Source organism: Ranitomeya imitator, chromosome 1 (assembly GCF_032444005.1).
Source record: "Ranitomeya imitator isolate aRanImi1 chromosome 1, aRanImi1.pri, whole genome shotgun sequence".
Lineage (NCBI taxonomy): Eukaryota > Metazoa > Chordata > Amphibia > Anura > Dendrobatidae > Ranitomeya > Ranitomeya imitator.
The window spans coordinates 313,723,875-313,737,132 of record NC_091282.1 but is presented as its reverse complement, the minus strand read 5'-3'; the positions used below and the strand labels follow the sequence as shown (position 1 = coordinate 313,737,132).

Genomic DNA, 13,258 nt, shown 5'->3' with positions numbered 1-13,258 from the left:
GCCTAGAGTGTGCTCACTTGCGGCGTTCCAGCTTGGCCAGATCCCGCATTGCTGCTCTGCAGCGCCGATTCCGCCTTCCGGAACACCGCATCATATGTGACCTACCTACCCGGTGGAATTCCACGTTACATATGTTGGAGCGGTTGTGTGAGCAGCAGCAAGCAGTTATGGAGTACCAGCTGCATCAGGCGCAAAGAAGTCGCAGTCAGCGCCGATCAGACTTCACAACCACAGAGTGGGCCACTATGAAGGACGTCTGCCAGGTTTTGCGTCCTTTTGATTATTCCACGCGGATGGCAAGTGCAGATGATGCACTAGTCAGCATGACTGTCCCTCTTATCTGCCTGCTTCAGCAAACTTTGCAAGGGTTAAGGGATGATGTTGTGGAAGAGGTGGAGGATGAGGAGTCACCTTTTCCATCAGCTTCTGGAGAGTCAGCGCCACGTGGTTCCTCACAAAGGGGTACGCAGGGGCCAATTTGTGAGGAGGATGAGGAGGAGTCAATGGAGGAGGAAGAGCTCCGTCCAGAGGAGGGAGCGACACAATTGTCCAGTGGTCAGTGTGTACAGCGAGGGTGGGGTGATGACGAGCGGGCAGAGATCATGTCTCAAGCAGGGGACAGCGTTTCTGGGCCAGTTGGCACTCTGCAGCACATGGTGGATTTCATGCTGCAGTGCCTGAGAAACGACCGCCGCATCGACCACATTCTCAACATGCCTGATTATTGGGTGTTCACCCTCCTCGATCCTCGCTACCGGGACAACGTCCAAAACCTCATCCCTGCGTTGACCCGGGAGCGTAAATTGCGGGAGTACCACGACACACTGGTGAATTCCATCATCTTCTCCTGTCCAACTGAGAGGAGTGCTGCTAGTGCTTTACAAAGCAGCTCAGTGCGTCGAGGCAGTGGGGGAGGCTCTGCCCAAAGAGGGAGCAGAAGCAGTGCCTCTGCCCAAGGCAAGCCCAGTATGGCACAACTCTGGCACACTTTTGTGTGCCCGCCCCAAATGTCTACACCATCACCGGCGGCTCCAGTCAGCAGGAGGCAACGGTTCCGTCAGATGGTGACAGACTACATGGCTTGCCCTCTTACTGTACTCCCAGACGGCTCTTTCCCGTTCAAGTTTTGGGTCTCTAAGCTGGATACATGGCCAGAGCTAAGCCAGTATGCATTGGAGGTGCTGGCTTGCCCTGCGGCTAGTGTCTTATCGGAACGTGTCTTTAGTGCCGCAGGTGGTGTACTAACAGACCGTCGCATGCGACTATCCTCCGATAACGTTGACCGGCTTACTTTCCTGAAAATGAACCAGGCCTGGATCTCGCAGGAATTTGCCACTCCTCTGCCTGATTAAGTAATTGGGTGTCATCCAGGTCTCCTGCTGTGTTCATCTTTCTACCACCTGAACTGCTATTCCTGGGCTCCAACACCGCCAGTTGCGGCTCAGAAGTGCAGGCTGCACAGTAAAAACATACGACCCAGTGTTATTGGGTTTCAGTAACGTCAGCTGATCCCCAGCTGTGTAGCCGGCAATGTGTCCTGCGACCGCCACGCTAGCACAACAACCTAAATGTAAGGGAACCTGTCCCACCCCCCCCGTCGTTTGTTACTGAAAGAGCCATCTTATGCAGCAGTAATGCTGCACAAGGAAAAGGTAGCTCTTTTTTTTTAGCTCCTTGCACACGCAGAACTTAACACTTATAAAATGTGTTCACTGATACCGTTATACCGTCTCGGAGCTGGGACTTTCCTTCGTAATGTGATGCAGCACAGCCGTCATTCCTACCCCCTTGGTGCCATGCGCTGCCTCCTCAGCGTTGTTTTAAGCTGTCACGGAGCCTGCGCTGTTCTGTTATCCCTTGGGCATGCCCTATTTGCGCTGCCTGTCTTCTGACATAATTTGGTGTCAGGCTGGCTGCGCCTGTGCGGCCGCGCTGCCCGAGATCTCACCTCGCAGTGTCTTCTGATTGAGTCACACTGCGGGCCTGGAATCCATGGGCATGCGCAGTGCATATCTTCCCCTCGGGCTCTCGCTCATTTCCCTCCGCCTTCTTTAGACTGTGCGCCGTCAGCTGATCCCTAGCATGCCACGGCCGTGACACCGCACAGTCTGAAGAAGAGGGAAGGAGGGGAGTGAGAGTCGAGGATATGCACTGTGCATGCCCATGGTTCCAAGGCCCGCAGTGGGATTACGTTAGACGAGACTGCGAGGTGGGATCTGGAGCAGCGTGGACGCACAGGCACTGACAGCCTGACACCAAATTATGTCAGAAGACAGGCAGCGCAAATAGGGCATGCCCAAGGGCTAACAGAACAGCGCAGGCTCCGTGACAGCTTAAAACAACGCTGAGGAGGCAGCGCACGGCACCAAGGGGATAGGAATGACAGCTGTGCTGTGTCCCATTACGAAGGAAATTCGCACCTCCGGGACGGTTTAACGGTATAAGGGGACACATTTTTAGTGTTTACTTCGGTGTTTGCAAGGAGCATAATTAAAAGAGCAACCTTTTCCTTTTGCATCCTTAGTGCTGCACAAGATGGCTCTTTCAGCTACAAACGTCTTGGGGGGGGGGGTTAAAGGTTCCCTTTCAACTTGCTCCAATCAGGCTTCGGCCTACACTCTGTTCCTCTGCTCCTCCTGCTGTCCCTGGGCTCTAACACCGCCAGTTGGTGCCTGGAAGTGCTGTGTGCACAGTCAACAGTCGCTCCTCGGTTATTGGGGTTCAGTAACGTCAGCTGATCCCCAGCTGTGTGTGCGGCAATACCTCCAATCTGCTCCTCCTGCTGTCCCTGGGCTCTAACACCGCCAGTTGGTGCCTGGAAGTGCTGTGTGCACAGTCAACAGTCGCTCCTCTGTTATTGGGGTTCAGTAACGTCAGCTGATCCCCAGCTGTGTGTGCAGCAATACCTCCAATCTGCTCCTCCTGCTGTCCCTGGGCTCTAACACCGCCAGTTGGTGCCTGGAAGTGCTGTGTGCACAGTCAACAGTCGCTCCTCTGTTATTGGGGTTCAGTAACGTCAGCTGATCCCCAGCTGTGTATCCGGCAACGTGTCATGCGACCGCCACGCTGGCACAACTAAAATGTAAGGGGACCTGTCCCCCCCCCCCCCTAGGCGTTTGTTACTGAAAGAGCCACCATGTGCAGCACTAATACTGCACAAGGGAAAGGTCGCTCTTGAAATTATGCTCCTTGCAAACGCTGAACTACACACTCATGTAATGTGTCCCCTCACACCGTCCAACCGTCCCGGAGGTGGGACTTTCCTTTGTAATGTGACGCAGCACAGCCGTCATTGCTACCCCCTTGGCACCGTGCGCTGCCTCCTTAGCGTTGTTTGATTCCGTCATGGAGCCTGCGCTGTTATGTTATCCCTTGGCCATGCACAGTTTGCGCTGCCCGTCCTCTGACATCATTTGTTGTCATCCTGGCTGCGCCTGTGCGTCCACGCTGCCCGAAATCACACCTCGCAGTGTCGTCTAATGTGATCCCACAGTGGGCCTGGTATCCATGGCCATGCGCAGTGCATATACTAGCCTCTCACTCCCCTTCTTCACGCTTCTTCAGACTAGGCGGCGTCAGCTGATCCCTAATAGCATGCCACGGCCGTGACGCCGCACAGTCTGAAGAAGCAGGAAGGAGGTGAGTGAGAGGCGATGATATGCACTGCGCATGCCCATGGATCCCTGGCCCGCAGTGGGACTACATTAGATGACACTGCAAGGTTGGATCTCGGGCAGCTTGGACGCACAGGCACTGCCAGCCTGACACCTACATGATGTCAGAAGACGGGCACCGCTAACTGTGCATGGCCAAGGGATAACATTACAGCGCGGGCTCCGTGACAGAACCAAACAACGTTGAGGAGGTGGCGCCCGGCACCAAGGGGGTTGGAATGACGGCTGTGCTGTGTCACATTACAAAGGAAAGTCCCACTTCCGGGATGGTTTGACGGTGTGAGGGGACACATTATATGAGTGTGTACTTCAGCGTTTGCAAGGAGCATAATTTTCGGAGCCACCATTTTCCATGTGCAGTATTACTGCTGTACAAGATGGCTCTTTCAGCAACAAATGCCTGGGGGGGGGGGGGGTTAAAGGTTCCCTTTCAACTTGCTCCACTGCAGGCTTCGGCCTACACTCTGCTCCTCTTTGATTCCCTGGGTTTCAACACTGTCAGTTGCCACCTGGAAGTGTTGTCTACACAGAAAAAACACTAGGTGATGTGTCAGTGGGGTTCAGCACCGCCAGCTGTTCCCCTGCTGTGTAGTCGGCAACGTCTCCAGCACAAGCCACGCTGGCACAACAGAACAAAAGCTGCCACCAGTGCAGGCTTCGGCCTACACTCTGCTCCTCTCCTCCTCCTGCTGACCCTGGGCTCAAACACCGCTAGTTTTTGCCCGGAAGTGCTAGCTGCACAGAGAAAAACACCAGCCAATGTGTTAGTGGGGTTCAGCAACGCCAGCTGTTCCCCTGCTGTGTAGCCGGCAACGTGACCTGCAAACGCCACGCAGGCACATGAACTGAAATTAAAGGGAACCTGGCCCCACCCCCCCAGGTGTTTCTATGTATAACAGCCACCTAGTACAGCAGTACTGCTGCATTTGTACAAGGTGGCTGACTTTTTATCCTTGCCCACGTGGAACTCAACACGTACAAAATGTGTCTCATTGAGACCATTCCACTGTCCCTGAGGTGTGACTTTCCTTTCTAATGATACGCAGCACCCCCCTTGGTAGCGTTTCCCGTCTTTTGTCATCATGGTTAGCTGGCTGCGCCTGTGCATCCGCCCTGCTAGAAACAACGCCCCTCGTTGTCATATTTATTTTGTCAGCGAGGGTGTGGTTTATGGGCACGAGCAGTGCATATGTTCGCCTGTCTTAACTCATCTCCTTCCGCCTTCTTCAGACTGTGCGGCCTCCTGGCCGTGGTAGGCGATAAGGGATCAGCTGAGGCCGCCCAGTCTGAAGCAGGTGTAAGGACATGTGTGAGCGGCAAACCTATTTACTGCACAAGGCCACGAATCCCAGCCACGCAGTGTGATTTTTTGAAAACACACTGTGGGTCTGGGATTCATGTCCATCGCTAACCGCAACGGCCGACATGAAATGAGGTCAGAAGACAGGAAGCGCTCACAGCGCATGGCCAAGGGATCACAATAGCGCAGACTCCTGTACAGCAAATAACAACGCTCAGGAATCTGCGCCCAGTACCTAGGTGCAAATTTTGACACCTGTGCTGCGTCTCCCTAAAAAGACAAGTCACGCCTCCACAACTGTTTGACAGTATAATGGGCTAAATAGTGTACGTGTTTTATTCAGCGTGTGCAAGGAGCAAAATTAAGAGAGCAACCTTTGACTTGTGCATCATTAATGCTGTTCAAGGTGTGGCTCTTGTACCTTGCAACACCTGAGGGGGGGTTAAAGGTTACCTTTGAAATTGGTTCAACTAGGCTTCGGCCTACACTCTGCTCCTCTCCTCCTCCTGCTGACCCTGGGCTATAACACCGCCAGTTGTAGCCTGGAAGTGCTAGCTGCACAGAGAAAAACACCAGCCAATGTGTTAGTGGGGTTCAGCACCGCCAGCTGTTCCCCTGCTGTGTAGCCGGCATCGTGTCCAGCACAAGCCACGCTGGCACAACTGACCAAAAGCTGCCACCAGTGCAGGCTTCGGCCTACACTCTGCTCCTCTCCTCCTCCTGCTGACCCTGGGCTCAAACACCGCCAGTTTCTGCCCGGACAAGCTAGCTGCACAGAGAAAAACACCCACCATTGTGTCAGTGGGGTTCAGCACCGCCAGCTGTTCCCCCGCTGTGTAGCCGGCATCGTGTCCAGCACAAGCCACGCTGGCACAACTGACCAAAAGCTGCCACCAGTGCAGACTTCGGCCTACACTCTGCTCCTCTCCTCCTCCTGCTGACCCTGGGCTCAAACACCTCCAGTTTCTGCCCGGAAGTGCTAGCTGCACAGAGAAAAACACCAGCCAATGTGTTAGTGGGGTTCAGCAACGCCAGCTGTTCCCCTGCTGTGTAGCCGGCAACGTGACCTGCAAACGCCACGCATGCACATGAACTGAAATTGAAGGGAGCCTGCCCCCCACCCCCAGGTGTTTCTATGTATAACAGCCACCTTGTACAGCAGTACTGCTGCATTTGTACAAGGTGGCTGACTTTTTCTCCTTGCCCACGTGGAACTCAACACGTACAAAATGTGTCTCATTGAGACCATTCCACTGTCCCTGAGGTGTGACTTTCCTTTCTAATGATACGCAGCACCCCCCTTGGTAGCGCTTCCCGTCTTCTGACATCATTGGTTGGCTTGTTGCGCCTGTGCGTCCGCCCTGCCTGAAACAATGCTCCTCGTTGTCTTGCTTATTTTGACTGCGAGGGTGTGATTGATGGGCATGAGCAGTGCATATCTTCGCCTGTCTTAACTCATCTCCTTCCGCCTTCTTCAGACTGTGCAGCCTCATGGCCGCGGCATGCGAGAAGGGATCAGCAGAGGCCGCCCAGTCTGAAGCAGGTGTAATGACGTGTGTGAGCGGCCAAAATATTTACTGCTCAAGGCCACGAATCCCAGCACCGCAGTGTGACTTTATGAAAAGGCACTGTGGGTCTGGGATTTATGGCCATCGTTAACCGCACCGGCCAACATGAAATGAGGTCATAAGACGGGCAGCTCTAACAGGGCATTGCCAAGGGATAACACAAGAGCGCAGACTCCTGCTCAGCAAATAACAACGCTCAGGAAGCTGCGCCAAGCACCAAGGCGTTATTTGGGACACCTGTGCTGCGTCTCCTTAAAAAGCCAAGTCACGCATCCACTACAGTTTGACTGTAGAATGGGCTAAATTGTGTACGTCTTTCATTCAGCGTGTGCAAGTAGACAAATTAATAGAGCAACTTTTCACTTGTGCAGCATTAATACTGCACAAGGTGTGTCTCTTGTACTTTGTAACACCTGAGGGGGGGTTAAAGGTTTCCTTTGAAATTGGTTCAACTAAGCTTCGGCCTACACTCTGCTCCTCTCCTCCTCCTCCTGCTTCAACACGGGCTCAAACATCGCTAGTTTTTGCCCGCAAGTGCTAGCTGCACAGAGAAAAACACACGCCATCGTGTTAGTGGGGTTCAGCAACGCCAGCTGTTCCCCCACTGTGTAGCCGGCAAAGTGTCCTGCAAACGCAACGCAGACACAAAGCTGCCTCCAGTGCAGGCTTCGGCCTACACTCTGCTCCCCCTGCTTACCCTTTGCTCCAACACCGCTAGTTGGGGCTCTAGGAAGACAATCTTTAATAGGCAACGCATCCGGGTTCCAGCACCGCCAGCTGGTTCTCGGCAGTGTTCTTGTCACAGGTACTCCCTCGTGCCAAGCCTGGTTTCAGCACCGTCAGCTGTTTCCGGGTTGTGTCAAGTTCACTGAGACGCCTATGCTTGCCCCGTCGTGGTGCGGTCGGGTTAGCCAACTCCAGGGTGCCTCCAGTTTAGGAGCTTCCTATGTGGGCTGCGTGAACTGGTAGTCAAGGCTGGTTCTGTAGTGCCAGTAGGCCCAGCTCCCCCTGTAGGACTGTTGGGGTTCGGTAACTGCGGCTGCCTCGCGGCCTAGCTGTTCTCTCCTCTCCTGTGGGCCTTCGGGTCCACCACCTGGTTCCAGCACCGTCAGCTGGTTCCGGGCCGAGCCTTTGGCTTAGGTGCCTCCTCCTGGGTATCCGAGTTCCGCCAACGTCAGGCGGTCCTTGGTAGTGCTTTTAAGCGCGGGCACCTACAGCTTAGTAACCGGGTTCCAGCACCGTCAGCTGGTCCTCGGTGCCATTGGCTCTTGCACACTGGGGCAACGCATCCGGGTTCCAGCACCGCCCGCTGGTTCTCGGCAGTGTTCTTGTCACAGGTACTCCCTCGTACCAAGCCTGGTTTCAGCACCGTCAGCTGTTTCCGGGTTGTGTCAAGTTCACTGAGACGCCTATGCTTGCCCCGTCGTGGTGCGGTCGGGTTAGCCAACTCCAGGGTGCCTCCAGTTTAGGAGCTTCCTATGTGGGCTGCGTGAACTGGTAGTCAAGGCTGGTTCTGTAGTGCCAGTAGGCCCAGCTCCCCCTGTAGGACTGTTGGGGTTCGGTAACTGCGGCTGCCTCGCGGCCTAGCTGTTCTCTCCTCTCCTGTGGGCCTTCGGGTCCACCTCCTGGTTCCAGCACCGTCAGCTGGTTCCGGGCCGAGCCTTTGGCTTAGGTGCCTCCTCCTGGGTATCCGAGTTCCGCCAACGTCAGGCGGTCCTTGGTAGTGCTTTTAAGCGCGGGCACCTACAGCTTAGTAACCGGGTTCCAGCACCGTCAGCTGGTCCTCGGTGCCATTGGCTCTTGCACACTGGGGCAACGCATCCGGGTTCCAGCACCGCCCGCTGGTTCTCGGCAGTGTTCTTGTCACAGGTACTCCCTCGTGCCAAGCCTGGTTTCAGCACCGTCAGCTGTTTCCGGGTTGTGTCAAGTTCACTGAGACGCCTATGCTTGCCCCGTCGTGGTGCGGTCGGGTTAGCCAACTCCAGGGTGCCTCCAGTTTAGGAGCTTCCTATGTGGGCTGCGTGAACTGGTAGTCAAGGCTGGTTCTGTAGTGCCAGTAGGCCCAGCTCCCCCTGTAGGACTGTTGGGGTTTGGTAACTGCGGCTGCCTCGCGGCCTAGCTGTTCTCTCCTCTCCTGTGGGCCTTCGGGTCCACCACCTGGTTCCAGCACCGTCAGCTGGTTCCGGGCCGAGCCTTTGGCTTAGGTGCCTCCTCCTGGGTATCCCAGTTCCGCCAACGCCAGGCGGTCCTTAGTAGTGCTTTTAAGCGCGGGCACCTACAGCTTAGTAACCGGGTTCCAGCACCGTCAGCTGGTCCTCGGTGCCATTGGCTCTTGCACACTGGGGCAACGCATCCGGGTTCCAGCACCGCCCGCTCTTTCTCGGCAGTGTTCTTGTCACAGGTACTCCCTCGTGCCAAGCCTGGTTTCAGCACCGTCAGCTGTTTCCGGGTTGTGTCAAGTTCACTGAGACGCCTATGCTTGCCCCGTCGTGGTGCGGTCGGGTTAGCCAACTCCAGGGTGCCTCCAATTTAGGAGCTTCCTATGTGGGCTGCGTGAACTGGTAGTCAAGGCTGGTTCTGTAGTGCCAATAGGCCCAGCTCCCCCTGTAGGACTGTTGGGGTTCGGTAACTGCGGCTGCCTCGCGACCTAGCTGTTCTCTCCTCTCCTGTGGGCCTTCAGGTCCACCACCTGGTTCCAGCACCGTCAGCTGGTTCTCGGCAGTGTCTTTTGCTCTGGTACCTTCTGCTCCCCATCCTGGTTCCAGTACCGTCAGCTGGTTACGGGTAGAGCCTTTGGCTTAGGTGCCTCCTTCTGGGTATCCAAGTTCCACCAACGTCAGGTGGTCCTTGGTAGTGCTTTCAGGCACGGGTACCTCCTGCTTAGTAACCGGGTTCCAGTAACGTCAGCTGGTCCTCGGTAGTTCCATTGGCTCTTGGACCTTCGGCTACCCATCCGGGTTCCAGTACCGTCAGCTGGTTCTCGGCAGTGTCTTTTGCTCTTGTACCTTCTGCTCCCCATCCTGGTTCCAGTAACGTCAGCTGGTTCCGGGCAGAGCCTTTGGCTTAGGTGCCTCCTTCTGGGTATCCGAGTTCCGCCAACGTCAGGCGGTCCTTGGTAGTGCTTTTTAGCACGGGTACCTCCTGCTTAGTAACCGGGTTCCAGTAACGTCAGCTGGTCCTCGGTAGTTCCATAGGCTCTTGAACCTTCGGGTAGCCATCCGAGTTCCAGTTCCATCGCTGGTTCATGGCATTTTCTCAGCCTTCTTGTACCTTCTGCTACATTTCCAAGTTGAAGACCCTAAAGTCGACGACCCGGAAGACCACCCCGATGACGACGACGACGACCCGGAAGACCACCCCGATGACGACGACGACGGCAGAGACGACGACGGCTGAGACGACGACGGCGGAGATGACGACACTGGAGACGACGACCCTGGAGACGATGACATGGAAGACCGAGAAGCAGAAGAACAAGAGGCTGCAGAACAAAGAGCAGAAGAACATTAAGCATAAGACTTAATATCAGAGCAAAAGATATTATCTAAATTATATGCAGAAGAAGACTAAGCAGTGTATGGGGGTGAGTCCGTTCCTCCTCGTGGTGCCCCTGGATAAAGCCTGATGCTGCAGGCCAAACTGAACGCGGACAAATGTAACTTTTGTGACTGGCAGAACGGAAGGTGTAATCTTCAAACTTTTATAGATAACAACTACGGGAATGCCTGTCACAAATGAGAATATGATGAAGAGGTAGAATAGGAAGAATAATAATAGTTGAATAAAATGAATATGAAGAATGTAATAAAAAAAAAAAAAGGTAAAGGATGAAGAAGAAGATGAATAAGGTGAAGAAGAAGTTGATGTCAAAGATGCTGATGATGATGAAGATGAAAGTGTGTGAAAAGAAAAAAAAAAAGAAAAAAAAGAAGGGGAAGGGCGTGGAATAGTGAAACATCAATATCTGACAAAATAAAAAAAAAAATTTACATAGTCAATATCTTTGTCACTCCGAACGTCTTAAAAAAAAACAAAAAACATGCTATTCTATTTGATTGGGATAAACCTCTATGACTTTAATGTCTCCGCCACCTCCCCAAATACATCCGGCATTATTCTTAGTTGTTTTCCTTCATGTAGAATGAACCTACAAGGCAAGAAAGGGTTTAGTTTAATTCCGATATTTTGGTCCCATTGACTTGCATTGGGATCGGGTATCGGTATCGGCGATATCCGATATTTTTTGAATATCGACCGATCCTATCCGATACCGATACTTTCCGATATCGGAAGGTATCGCTCAACACTAATCAGGACCCACAGCTAGACATTTTTGCTTTATCCAACAGCTATTTTAACAATCTAATTTTGCATTTATTGTACCTTATTTTGCGTTTATTGTTTCACATGTGAATCGCTTTGAAAACACTGTGTTTTGTGGCTACAACCCATCTACTATTAAATAAATTCTCCAAAAGAAAAGGCGGGTTTTAACGGCACTGAAAGCTGTACAATTTACATTAATTTATAATACTATCTGATCCTGTATGGATAGGACGGTCCGAGGCTTGCTGCTGGTGTGGGTGGTGCTCAACATGTGAAGTCCACAATCGATGAAGCATATGTAATAATAATAATAATAATAATATAAGAATAAATGTGGCACTCACCCTGTTGTACAGATAAATTGATGTCCTTTATTTAGCACAAAGCTGTCCCATAGAAGCGCAAGTGCGCGAAACGGCCGTCGTCTTGTCTTTCACTCCCCGCACCCCATTTCATCTGCCTTTGCCGAAAAATGTCTGTAGCCAGCTAAGTGCTAAATAAAGGACATCAATTTATCTGAACAACAGGGTGAGTGCCATATTTATTCTTATATATTAAATAAATTGCACCTCTATTTTGTGCACAGTGTTCAACTAGCAATTACTAGACTCCTTTCTAAGGATTTCTTATGCGAGTCAACAGTGGTATTTGCAAGCGCAGTAGTGTTGCACTGTTTTATATATTTCTAATGGACAGCACACAAATTCCTAACTGCAGCTACATCCTCAATTGAGGATTTAGAGGACGCACCAGTGTTATACCATATGCACTAGATTTTGGAATAAGCCTGCAGGGATTTGTCTAAGCACCGACTCACAACCCCTGAAGAAGCGTGATGCGAAACGGCTTCAGCATGTGGGAAACACAAGTACCCTAGGAATCTTTAATAATTTGATTTTTCCCTACCTTCTATGATAAACGAAAAATTCTAAGATATTGTGCATTGGTACTTCTAATTGAGACATCCCGCTGTAACTATACATTATTCTGCACTTGCATCTTATTATTTGTATTTTAGATTATGCATTTGCACTTATGTCACAAATATGGAAATGGCTCTTGTGATGAATATGAATTTATCTTCTATGCATTAGCACTTTATTAAGTAGATTGCTTATTGACTAAACATGAACTTAGTATTCATGCATTTGCAATTTGCTGAGTAGATGGCCTACTGATTGACAATAATTCTTTAGTATATTACATGGAAACATAGGATTTTGTCCCTAGCCTAATTATTAATATTTTTACAAGTGATGCATGATCATGAAAAAAAACATGCCCTATACTCTCTTCAACCAAATTACAATAATTATACATTATGAAAATATTATGCGGTGGAAATACATTATCTATTATAAACCTAAAATATCCCCTGCATATTATCTTTCCGTGCAGCAATGAGCAAAATAATTTTTTTCAGCTTTCGTCTAATTACCAATATGTTTTTCTTTTTGAGGTTCTTCCCCTGTATTTTAAATATTCATTTTAATTATTTCTAATAAATGTCGTAAGTTTTAAATATTTGCATATATCTCATCTTTATCCCGGAGATTTATAAATGTCCAGGCTGTGTTTATACAGCATATACTTTGGCTGAAGTGGTACGCACTAACTATATTTAGGATTGGTTGATTAATTAGTCTTTGGAAAATGCCTGCAGGGATTTGTCTAGGCACTGACTCACAACCATTGTTACAATTCATCACTATATCTTGGCTTGGTGATAAGTACTATGTGTAGGTCACACCAAACTTAGCACACCACTTTTATAGACCTTCTCCAAAAATTAGAAGCCCACAAGTCACTAAAATTACATTTCTAAAGGTCTAGACATGGAAAGCTAAAATATATTTTGTTAGTTATATGTGTGACTATGAATATAATTAGGGTCAGACTATCCCATCATAATAAGAGAAGATCCCCTGGTTGGCCCAGGCTCACAGTAATGGATCTCAAGCAGAAGACAACCCCACGTAGATGTAACTAGAGATGAGCGAATCGCTTCATGCAAACTCGGTCTACGGTCCAGGTCAGTTCACTGAGGACGGCTTATGATTAGCCAGGCTGGCGAGATGTGACCTGTGCAATGCATAATACACAAATGTCATCATGCCAGGCCAATGAATCAGAATAGGTAACCTTGGACGCTCAGGGAAATTCACTCCTGGACCCTAGGTTTGGGTTGCACGAAGCGATTAGCTAACCACTAGCGCTGACTTTGGAGACGATCACCATTAGGATTTATAAGCTCTATTTCAGACTTTGATGATATCTCCTATGTGAGCAATTATAACAACAAAGTTTAAAATACAATTTAAACTAAATGTGCACTTCTTTATATAGACCCCAGTCCGGCAATGATTATTGACGATCAGTAGACTGTCTGG

At 50.8% G+C, this 13,258-nt stretch overlaps 1 protein-coding gene across 1 annotated transcript in view; it reads right to left on the bottom strand.

Annotated features, from left to right (window-relative positions):
• Window positions 1-13,258, bottom strand: part of SCARF2 (scavenger receptor class F member 2) — a 364,459-nt gene that overhangs the window by 100,724 nt on the left and 250,477 nt on the right. The window lies entirely within an intron of this gene.